At 36.1% G+C, this 12211-nt stretch overlaps 1 non-coding gene across 1 annotated transcript; it reads right to left on the bottom strand.

Moving 5' to 3' along the window:
• Positions 1-10987: 10987 nt before the first annotated feature.
• Positions 10988-11094, bottom strand: LOC114369053. The gene has a single exon (XR_003657514.1). It is a non-coding gene; the product is annotated as a small nucleolar RNA R71 (small nucleolar RNA).
• Positions 11095-12211: the final 1117 nt, after the last annotated feature.

Genomic DNA, 12211 nt, shown 5'->3' with positions numbered 1-12211 from the left:
AACAGTAACAATTTCGTCTTGTCACCATTGATATAAACGTATGCACAAATAAGCTATGACCTCATCGCTTGCCCTCTCTGTTTCCTCTCACAATTTGATTTGACGCAACTATGCAAAGTGTTGGGTGATATGGTACGTTCATATATGCAATCAATCACAGATCCATGGTTCATGTGAATTAGAATCTCGATGTGTCACACTACCATCGTCATGTTAACATGCTATGGAATCTCGAGGCTTACAATGAGACAAATTATAAATATGCTTTGGAATCTCGAGGCATTACAATTAAATTAAGTGTATTTGTGCTTTGAAAACTAAGCCCAGTTTAAACGATAAATAGATGGGAGGTGCATGTCAATACCATATTTGCATCACCCAATTTTAAATTTTATATCAATTGTATTCGATTTACCATTTGACATCATTGTCATGGATCATAAACCTTTATTTCTTCATCAACACGTTCATCGTTCACGTACTACGATTAACGGCTTAATCACTTCCTATTACCATACAATACCTGAACCAAAACCACAAATTATACCATTATTATCGTGTATTGGGTTCCTACATATTGCCCTAATCAAACAATGTAGAATTGATCCTGCATTGATCACTGCATTAGTTGAACGATGGAGGCCTGAAACACATACCTTTCACCTACCATGGGGAGAGTGCACCATCACACTCGAAGATGTTGCACTGCATCTAGGCATTAGAGTCGATGGTCGTGTTGTGGATGGACCTAGCTTCTTACATTGGGATGAGTTATGCGATGAGTTACTAGGGTAAGTCCCTCCCGAGTATGCACGTAAAGGAGTTGCACTGAAGCTGACATGGTTGCTAAGCATGTTGCACACATCATTGCCTGAAGAAACAACAACACATCAACTACAATGCAGGTGTAGAGCTTTCATAATGTACATGATTGGCCGTGCTTTAATTCTTGATAAATCTAGAAATAGAGTTCATTTAATGTATATGAACCTATTACGTGATTTGAAAAACATAAAATATAGTTGGGGTTCGACTTGTTTAGCAAACCTGTATAGAGAACTATGTTGAGCACCATCGGAGGTTGGTAAAGTTATGGGTGGTTGTGCCATACTATTGCAGTCATGGGCTTGGTACCGCATGCCTTTTATTGCACCAAGAGTCCCACGACCCGAAACAACTTATCCACTGGCTAAAAGGTTATTTACATATAGCGAAATGTAAATTTTTTATTTCAATGACGCGTATTATAACATTACAATGAATATTGGTTTTGTATGTTTTACATTTCAGATGGAGTGGTGGTAGATTAGAATATAAGGCCACACCTCATGGTGACTCGGTCGAATATAGATCTCGTATAGATCATATGGAGAGCCATGAGGTATAATACTATCATGAACTGCACCATCAATATGTACATACTAACATTTACTAATGTTGCATTGTTGCCTTGTTGGCATATATTTCAGTTTTCTTGGGTCCCATATAGAGAATTTGAAGAACACCTACCCAGACGTGCTAAAAAGACATAGAGATTTGGTCTGCATGTACTGTAATTATTTGTTTCTCGATTGTCGAATGGCATCAAACAAACTGGATCAAGCTATAGTTTGGACTACAACAAGCATGAATCTTGATCGACTTCACCAAATTGACATGCGAGGCAATCATTACATTGATTGGATGGCATACCATGCGGAGTAGATTAATATCTAGAAAAACAAACACAATGATGTTTTAGTTGGGCAATGGGTTGAAGGAATAGTGACACATACACCAGCGTACATAGAATGGTATAGGAAAAACATTATTCTGTTCTTGTCTGTTGCACAACAACTAAATGATCCACACACAACAATTACCCATAATGTTGAACGGACAAGTGTTGAACAAACACATTTTGAAATTCCACATCCTCAATCAATGTATTGTACTCCTTCACCTGTTCATCAAACTTTTGGCCACACTGGCAAGTCAGTCACCGCAACCAGCCATGAATGGATGACCGATTTATTTGGCGTCGATTTCAAAACACCAAATTCAGCGAAATCATATTTAGCTTTTTTACAACAGTTCGATGCACCATATTCATTTGGAGAACAAGGCAGAGTTGTTCAGCTGCAGCAACCGACAATGAATATACTAACATAGAACAACAACATCATCATGATGTGGGAGAACCTGTCATACAGGAAAGAAGAAATCCACGACGTAATCAGCGTCCACCACCTTGTGGGACAGGTCATCGTCTTGGTCATTGAAGTATAAAATGTTGTGATAATGGGATCAAATATGTTTAAGTACCCCTGTAACGGTTTCATCAACTATGATTTGGACCCTTGCATTTATGCTTAAGTGCCCATGTTCCGCATTTTTTTCAAATTATGTCCAACACATTAATGATATTCGTGACACACTTTTTCCATGGTTTGAACATCAAAAATTCCAAAAATATACATATCAAGAACCAGTTTCATGGAATACCACCTCAAAATAGAAGCACAAAATCAAAAAAAACTATGATTTGGACCTTTGCAACTATGCTTAAGTGTCCATGTTCTGCATTTTTTTTCAAATTATGTCCAACACATTAATGATATTCACGACACAGTTTTTCCATGGTTTGAACTTCAAAGAATCCAAAAAAAAATATATCGTGAACCAGTTCCATGGAATACCACCTTAAAATAGAAGCACAAAATAAATAAAAAAACTATGATTTGGACCCTTGCAACTATGCTTAAGTGTCCATGTTCTGCATTTTTTTCAAATTATGTCCAACACATTAATGATATTCATGACAAACTTTTTCCATGGTTTGAATGTCAAATAATCCAAAATAAAATATATCGTGCACCAGTTCCATGGAATACCACCTTAAAATAGAAGCACAAAATAAAAAAAAACTATGATTTGGACCCTTGCAACTATGCTTAAGTGCCCATGTTCTGCATTTTTTCCAAATTATGTCCAACACATTAATGATATTCATGATACACTTTTATCATGGTTTGAACGTAAAAGAATCCAAAAAATATATATCATGCACCAGTTCCATGGAATACCACCTCAAAATAGAAAAACAAAATAAAAAAACTATGATTTTGACACTTTTTCCATGGTAATAACGTCAAAGAATCCAAAAAAAATCGTAACACTCTGCAATTTGCACAACTTAGTTTTTTTTTCACTCTGAAAATTATAATGGACTTCTGCTACATCAGTTACTAGGGATAAATCACAGTCCAAATTGACAATACTTGACAATTTGCACACGTCTCTAAAAAAATAAATGTCGCACCAATAAAACTGACATGAGATGGACAACTTAGTTTTTTTTCACTCTGAAAATTATAACGGACTTCTGCTCCATCAATTACCAGGGATAAATCACAGTCCAAATTGGCAACACTCTGCAATTTGCACACGTCTCTAAAAAATTAAATGTCTCACCAACACTCTGCAATTTGCACATTATGGACCCTTGCAAATATGCTTAAGTGTTCATTTACCCGTTCATCTAAATGCACAGTTAACTAGTGACTCACCCAACTATAACCAAATTCTATAAATACCACTATAGCTAAAGACATTTGTAACAATTTCAAATTTTCATCTCAATCCCTACCACAATGTGTCACCTAACTACATATGTTTGTGTTTACTAATACGACCAAATTTGCAATACTAATGAGGGCATCACCTTTGTTAGTAACAATACAAAAACTTTCATGGTCAACAAGGCCATAACTTTTACACAATTGCTTGAACTTGTTCACCAAAAACTAAACATTGAACTACAACAACATATCCAACATCTCGACTTTTGGTGCCCTATGTAGAAGCAAGCTTTAAGATTGAATCAAGATTGAGTCATGAATCAAGATTGATTCATGATGATGAATCATGATTGATTCAAGGTGTTTTGATGAAAACAAAGATGATGACCAAAAGCCCAAGAGAATGACTTCAAGATTGAGTCAAGAACAATTCAAGAATCAAGTTTCAAGTTTCAAGAATCAAGAATCAAGAATCAAGAATAATCAAGATCAGGATTCAAGAATCAAGAAAAGACTCAATCAAGATAAGTGCTAAAAAGTTTTTTCAAAACATCGAGAAGCACATGAAGTTTTCACAAAAGCTTTTACAAAGAGTTTTTACTCTCTGGTAATCGATTACCCGTTTACTGTATTCGATTACCAGTAGCAAAGTTTGTTTTCAAAAGCTTTCAAACTGAATTTACAACGTTCCAATTAATTTCAAAATGGTGTAATCGATTACAAGATTTTGGTAATCGATTACCAGTGTGTTTGAACGTTGAAATTCAAATTCAATTGTTAAGACTCACATCCTTTCACAAAAATGCTTTGTGTAATCGATTACAATGATTTGGTAATCGATTACCAGTGATAAGTTTTGAATAAAAATCAAAAGATGTAACTCTTCCAATGGTTTTCAAGTTTTTCTAAAGGTTATAACTATTCTAATGGTTTTCTTGACCAGACATGAAGAGTCTATAAAAGCAAGACCTTGACTTGCATTTTAGAATTGATTCATAACAATTATTACAATCCTTTACAATCTTTGAATCTCTTTGAACATCTTTTTCTTCTTCTTCCTTTGCCAAAAGCTTTCTAAAGTTTTTTGGTTTTCTAAACCTTGAAAACAAAAGTGTGCTATTCATCTTTTTCATTCCCTTCTCCCTTTGCCAAAAAGAATTTGCCAAGGACTAACCGCCTGAATTATTTTTGTGTCTCCCTTGTCAAAGAATTCAAAACGACACAGTCTAAGAATTCTTTTGATTCTTCCCTTTCCCATAAACAAAAGATTTCAAAGGACTAACCGCCTGAGAACTTTATCTTAACACATTGGAGGGTATATCCTTTGTGGTACAAGTAGAGGGTGCATCTACTTGGGTTGTTGTGACTGAGAACAAGAGAGGGTACATCTCTTGTGGATCAGTTCTAGTGGAGGGTACATCCACTAGGTTGTTCAAAGAAAATAAGGGAGAGTACATCCCTTGTGGATCTTTGCTTGTAAAGGACTTTACAAGGCTGAAAAGAAATCTCAAGGACCGCAGGTCGCTTGGGGACTGGATGTAGGCACAGGTTGTTGCTGAACCAGTATAAAACTCTTGTGTTTGTCTTCTTCTTCCCTACACTCTTTAATTTCCGCTGTGCACTTTAATTATTGCTTTTACTTTTGGTAACATTAAGAAAGATAGATTTTTAATTAGTAAAGGTTTGTTAATAATTAATTCAACCCCCCCTTCTTAATTATTCCGAGGCCACTTGATCCAACAAGTGGTATCAGAGCAGGTATCTTGTAGAAAGTTTAACCACTTCAATATTCATGGCCTCTTCAAATTCTTTGTTTCCTGAAGGAAATTCCATTCATAGACCACCTATCTTCAATGGTGAGGGTTACCACTATTGGAAAACCCGTATGCAGATTTTCATTGAAGCCATAGATTTAAACATTTGGGAAGCAATAGAAATAGGACCTTACATACCCACTGTAATAGATGTAAGCACAAGTACCACAACACAAAAACCTAGAGATAAGTGGACAGAAGAAGAATCCAGTATGATCTTAAAGCCAAAAGCATTATTACTTCAGCCCTAGGAATAGATGAGTATTTTAGAGTGTCAAACTGCACAAATGCCAAGGAGATGTGGGATACTCTCCAACTTACACATGAAGGCACCACTGATGTAAAAAGATCTAGAGTCAATACCCTTACACATGAATATGAATTGTTTAGGATGAACCCTAATGAAAACATCCATAGCATGCAAAAAAGATTCACACATATAGTCAACCATCTTGCTTCTCTAGGAAAAATCTTCCCTAATGAAGATCTAATTAATAAAGTTTTAAGATGCTTACGTAGGGAATGGCAGCCCAAGGTAATTGCTATTTTTGAAAGTAAAGATCTCTCTTCTATGTCTCTTGCTACTTTATTTGGAAAATTGTAGGAACATGAAATGGAACTCCAACGTCTTAATCAAAATGAAGAAACTGACAAAAAGAAGAGAAGTATAGCACTTAAAGCCTCATCATCAATACAAGAAGAAAATGAAGAAGAAGATTCAAATGATGAAGAAGACTTCTCACTCTTTGTGAAGAAGTTCCAAAAATTTGTCAAGAGAAGAAGAATCGAGAGGCGTCAGAACTTCAACAATGGAAGAAGATCACAAGAAGACTCTCAAGTTCTTAGATGTTACAAATGCAACCAACTTGGTCACATCAAAGCTAATTGTCCTTCAAATGAAGAATGGCCTAAGAAAAGTGATAAGAAAAGGTATGATGAAAGAAGGACCAAGAAGGCCTACATTGCATGGGATGACAATGATTCATCCAACGGTTCAAAAAAGGAGATCAACCTTCTAACCAAGGATTATGAGAGTGATGAGAACATTTCTCAAGAAGATTAAGTAAAAAGAAAAAAGTATGACTTTCATCTTTGAAGATCTAGATACCTTTAATCATGAAAAAGGTAACATCAAAACCTTTCTCTTTTGAAAGTTTATTTTGGTTGAAATTTTCTTTTCAATTAATTTGATTATTATGACTAACAAAATTTGTATTTGTTTGTCTTGATTGATTGAAATTGTAAGTATGTGTTTATATGTTCTTGATTGAGTTAGACGATATTAAAAATCATTTTTTTATTTTCTTTGTTTGTACTCATTTCAAGCATCATTGTCACGTCACATATAATATATATTTAATAAACCAAAGTAATAAATAGTCATACATGTCATCTATTGAATAAGCATCACAATAACATAAATATTGGTATTAAAAGTAAGGTGTCCAAAATCTCATGAAATTATCTCGTACATGTCAGAGATATAAAATACAATTATATAGAGATATAAAATACAATCATATCAAAAGACAAAAAAGATAAGCACAATACATATACTATATCTAAGTTAACCTACCCTAAAATACAATAAGAGAAAACCTACAAAATCTAGATAGAGTAGTTACCTATCCATATACTACTCTGACAAAGCAAAATCAAGATCACCACTAACCATATCTCAAAAAATCTCCTAAGAAGATCCCTAAGAGGATTCCAGGACAGAATCCTCCTCATGAGTTTTTTTCTACAGAAATGCACCTTCTTTCTCCATTATTTTCCTGTTCTACACTAGTTTGTTCCTTTTTTTCCATACTACACTGCTTTTGGCATGCATGTAGGAAGTCGGGTTTGGGCTCCCTGACTTCCGTGCTTTACCTTTTTTTAAAAAAAATTAAAATATTATAAAATATAAATAATATTATATAAATTTTTTTAATTGGTTTTAAAGTTACTTATTTATTAAATTAATTTTTTAATCTTGTTTTTAATTAATTTTTTTAATAATAAAATGATATTATTAAATATAATTATTTTTGTTTTATTATTTAATTTACTTAACATATTTTTTAGGTGAATATTGTTTTTTAAAATCTGAATTTTGTATAATATATTTATTTTAGTAAAAATTTAAAATTTTTAATATAATTTTTTTGTTAATGTCATTAGATTTAATTAAAAATGATAAGACTTTTTGTTTAACAATTTATTTATAGAAGAACATTATACTGCATTATTAATAAAATACTTAAACAATCACATTTGGCTAAGGAAAAACTTAAGATGAAGATATGTAAGAACAATTGTTTCTGTTATGACCATGTTGCCGAAAAATTCCACATTTTTTTCTACTTTCCCGTTCATTTTCGTCTTTGTCCATCAAAGTAGGAATGTGAGTTGAAACGGGATGACCCTTTGCAGTCCTCTTTCTCCTTGGATCAGGACCCCACTGATCTCCTTCATATTCTTGCCACATTGATTCCTATGCCAGTAAACTGAAGGAGTTGTCATAGACGTGCAAAATGTGTTGTAAAATGAATAGCGTCGGCACATAGTTCATGGGATCAACATTGATAGATTTATAGGCAGACATGACGTGAGAATACGGTAAGTGTTTAGCCTAATATTCACAACAATCACACTTTTGGGATTGTAACATTACTCTAAACCTTCCAGGTGGTCTGGGTGTTTGAAGTGAGGATTGGGTCTATGTTATAATAAAAGTGTGATTGTGTCTGTCGAATTCATTTACAATGTGTGTATTAGATTCTTGTTGACCGCTATTCATTGCATCAGAGAGGACTTCAGAATACTGGGAACCGGAGTTGATCATTGCCTGAGTTTGTCGACCTCTAATAGAAAAGAGTTGTGCGTGTGGGTTCCTCTGGATGTACCAATGAAGTAGCCGTGAGTCGAATCGTGCCACGGAATCGGCACCTCGCATTGCCTTTGAGGGTCTCCCAAACTCCTTCTAGGCACTCCATCTCCACTCGATCATGGATAAATTGCACTGTGATGTGCCATCATTTTCTTCTATTTTCTAAACCCTTTTTGCACCATTTTAATTACTGATTGATCTTAATTGTCAATTAATCAGGCAGTTTTATTATTTGGGCTGATTTAGCTAATTTGATGTTTTTAATCTAATTTCAGGAATTAATGAAACATTGGGCTTAATCCGGATTTTGGTTATGGACTTGAAGAGGGCAAATTAAGCAGCGCTTACCTTAGTTAATTAGGAAATTTAGCAATTTTATTTTATGTTGTTCAGTGTTTATCTCGTTTTGGGCCAGAGTATTGTAATAGGGCCCAGTGACTTTGAGTGACTCTTTTTAAATAGCTGCCTTGGGATTCGTGCAAGGCATTCTGTTATGCTATTCATTATTCAGAGCTTTTGTTTTAGGGTTTTCGTTTTTCTGCTTAATGCTACTGTTCATGTAATGCAATTTTACGTTTTCTGTTTCTAATTACAATTTCGTTCTTGCTTCTTCTTCTACTCCCTTTTACGTTTCTGTTTCATCTACATTTCTATTCATTTACGTTTTTCTTCATTTACGTTTCTGCTTCATGTTTCATTTGCGTTTTCTATTTGAATCCATGGAAGGCTAGATTTTCTGGTGTTGTTTCCTTTTGAGGACGAAGCCCAACTCTCTTTGAGGTTTCGCTTGTAATGTGGTTTCCTGGCAGTTTTCCCTTCACCAGTTATCCCAAATTCGTGAATATTAATCAGTACACGTTTCGTGTTCGATTAATTGCCTCTGAGCCTAACTTGCGTTCATGCTTAATGGACGAAGGGCTAACTGGTGTATGTGGTGCCTAATCACGTATTGAAAACCCTAAGTTGATTTTCGCTTAGTAAATTGAAATAGGGTTGGATTAAGTGGTTGACTGTTAGGGACAAATTCTCCATAACCCAGGATAAGAGAATGGCTTCTGAATCAGAGGAAACAACCCGTTTTTAATATTAGTAGTTTCGTATTCCAGTTTACTTGTTCTGCTCTTTAATCACAAAACAAACAAACCCCCCCCCCAATCATTACTGTTACTGCAAGTATATTATGAACATTTGCTTTGTCACTACTCGTTGGGAAACGACCTAGGATTACTTCCTAGTTACTGCATTTTCATGTTTATTTGATTCGGGTACGGCCTCGATCAAATTTGGCGCAGTTGCCGGGGAGCAGTGTCCAAAGGTTCATAATAGCTAGCTAGTGATGTGTGTTTAATCCTTTCGTGTTTTATGTTTAAATTGTTAGTACTGTGTTAGTATGTGTGTTAGTGTTGTTTAGTGTTCTGGTATTTTGTTTAATGTGTGTTCTGTTTCAGTTTTCCCATTAAGCGTTTCCCCTATTTCAGTCTTGGGTGTTTTGCTGTGAAGATTGTGCTTGCGGCAAAACAGAGTAGTAGTAGAAATCAATTAGAGACGGAATTTAGCGACCACCCATGCTGAATTATTTGAGATTTTTTGTTTTAGTAGCTAGGGTTGTTATTTTTGGCTGAATTTTTTTGTGGTAACTTCTTTTAATCCATATTTTGTGGTAACTTCTTTTAATCCATATTTTGTGGGAAAAATAGCTAGAGCCTTTAGTTTGGTCAGATTTGAAAGTTCCAAAAAACTAGCAAATTTTGTGTTTGTCAAAACTTCAAACGACCATAACTTTTGCTCCGGTTATCAGAATCGCAATTATTATATATGCATTTGGGGTAGAAAAAATTTCCTACGCCTTGGTAGCCCGCCGTAGGCCGGCTGAGGTCTCCATCGTCCAAAAAAAGCGATTCTGTCAAAAGTTTTTTATTTTTCAAGTTTTATTCACTTATTTTTCTTAACTTACCATTTTTAGCTTTCATAGTTAGACTTTGAATTTTTGTCTGAAATTTTTTGTGCCATCATTTTATAAGGTTGCCCACAAAATTTCAAGTCATTTGGATATCATTTGAGGGTAGTTGTAGTTCAAACCTACACCTTTATTTACATGATAAGGCAACTAGTTGTGTGCATGCTGAATGTAGTGTATGACTAGAGGCAATCCATCTGACTTACAACCCTTTGATCCTAAGATAGATAGGACATTTCATAGATTATTTAGGCATCATTTTATACCTTTTGATCATTCTGAGCATTCCATTACTGGTGAATCTGTGCATTTTGTTATTGGTGATTTTGAACATCCTGATCTTGAGCATTATAATTTTGAGCATTCTGATTCTGAGCATTCTGATTTTGCACATTCTGAGAACATGGCACAACCTCCACCCCGTGAGAGGACTCTAAGGGAAATGGCTGCACCTGATTTCACCTACGAAAGCTTGTGCATCCAATACCCTGATGAGGATGTCCCATATGTTCTTAAAACTGGACTGATTCATTTGCTTCCAAAGTTTCATGGCCTTGCAGGTGAAGACCCGCACAAACATTTGAAGGAATTTCATATTGTCTGCTCCACCATGAAACCCCCAGATGTCCTAGAGGATCACATATTTCTGAAAGCTTTTCCTCATTCATTAGAGGGAGTGGCAAAGGACTGGCTGTATTACCTTGCTCCAAGGTCCATCACGAGCTGGGATGACCTTAAGAGAGTATTCTTAGAAAAAATTTTCCCTGCTTCTCGGACCACAGCCATCAGGAAAGATATCTCAGGTATTAGACAACTCAGTGGAGAGAGCCTGTATGAATACTGGGAGCGATTTAAGAAACTATGTGCCAGTTGCCCTCACCATCAGATTTCGGAGCAGCTTCTTCCCCAATATTTTTATGAAGGACTCAGCAATATGGAGAGAAGTATGATAGATGTTGCCAGTGGTGGAGCCCTTGGAGACATGAATCCTGCTGAAGCCAGAAATTTAATTGAGAAGATGGCTTCCAACTCCCAACAGTTTAGCGCCAGAAATGATGCCATAGTCATTAGAGGAGTGCATGAGGTAGCTACAAGCCCATCTGCATCATCTGAAACTAAGAAGCTTGAAGGCAAACTGGATGCATTGGTTAACTTGGTAACCCAGCTGGCCTTGAATCAGAAATCTGTACCTGTCGCAAGGGTTTGTGGTTTGTGCTCCTCTGCTGACCATCATACAGACCTTTGCCCTTCCATGCAGCAACCTGGAGCAATTGAGCAGCCTGAAGCTTATGCTGCAAATATTTACAATAGACCTCCTCAACCTCAGCAGCAAAATCAACCACAGCAGAACAATTATGACCTCTCCAGCAACAGATACAACCCTGGATGGAGGAATCACCCTAATCTCAAATGGTCCAGCCCTCAGCAACAACAACAGCAGCCTGCTCCTTCCTTCCAAAATGCTGCTGGCCCAAGCAGACCATACATTCCTCCACCAATCCAACAACAGCAACAACCCCAGAAACAACCAACAGTTGAGGCCCCTCCACAACCTTCCCTTGAAGAACTTGTGAGGCAAATGACTATGCAGAACATGCAGTTTCAGCAAGAGACCAGAGCCTTCATTCAGAGCTTAACCAATCAGATGGGACAATTGGCTACCCAATTGAATCAACAACAGTCCCAGAATTCTGACAAGCTGCCTTCTCAAGCTGTCCAAAATCCAAAAAATGTCAGTGCCATTTCATTGAGGTCGGGAAAGCAGTGTCATGGACCTCAACCCGTAGCACCTTCCTCATCTGCAAATGAACCTGCCAAACTTCACTCTACTCCAGAAAAAGGTGATGACAAAAATTTACCTAACAATTTCTGTGCAGGTGAATCTTCTTCCACAGGTAATTCTGATTTGCAGAAGCAGCACATTCCCCCTCTTCCATTCCCTCCAAGAGCAGTTTCCAACAAAAAAATGGAAGAGGCAGAGAAAGAGATCTTGGAAACGTTTAGA

Source organism: Glycine soja, chromosome 9 (assembly GCF_004193775.1).
Source record: "Glycine soja cultivar W05 chromosome 9, ASM419377v2, whole genome shotgun sequence".
NCBI lineage: Eukaryota > Viridiplantae > Streptophyta > Magnoliopsida > Fabales > Fabaceae > Glycine > Glycine soja.
Note: the sequence above shows the minus strand (reverse complement) of the source record. Positions and strands in the feature narration are given on the sequence as shown.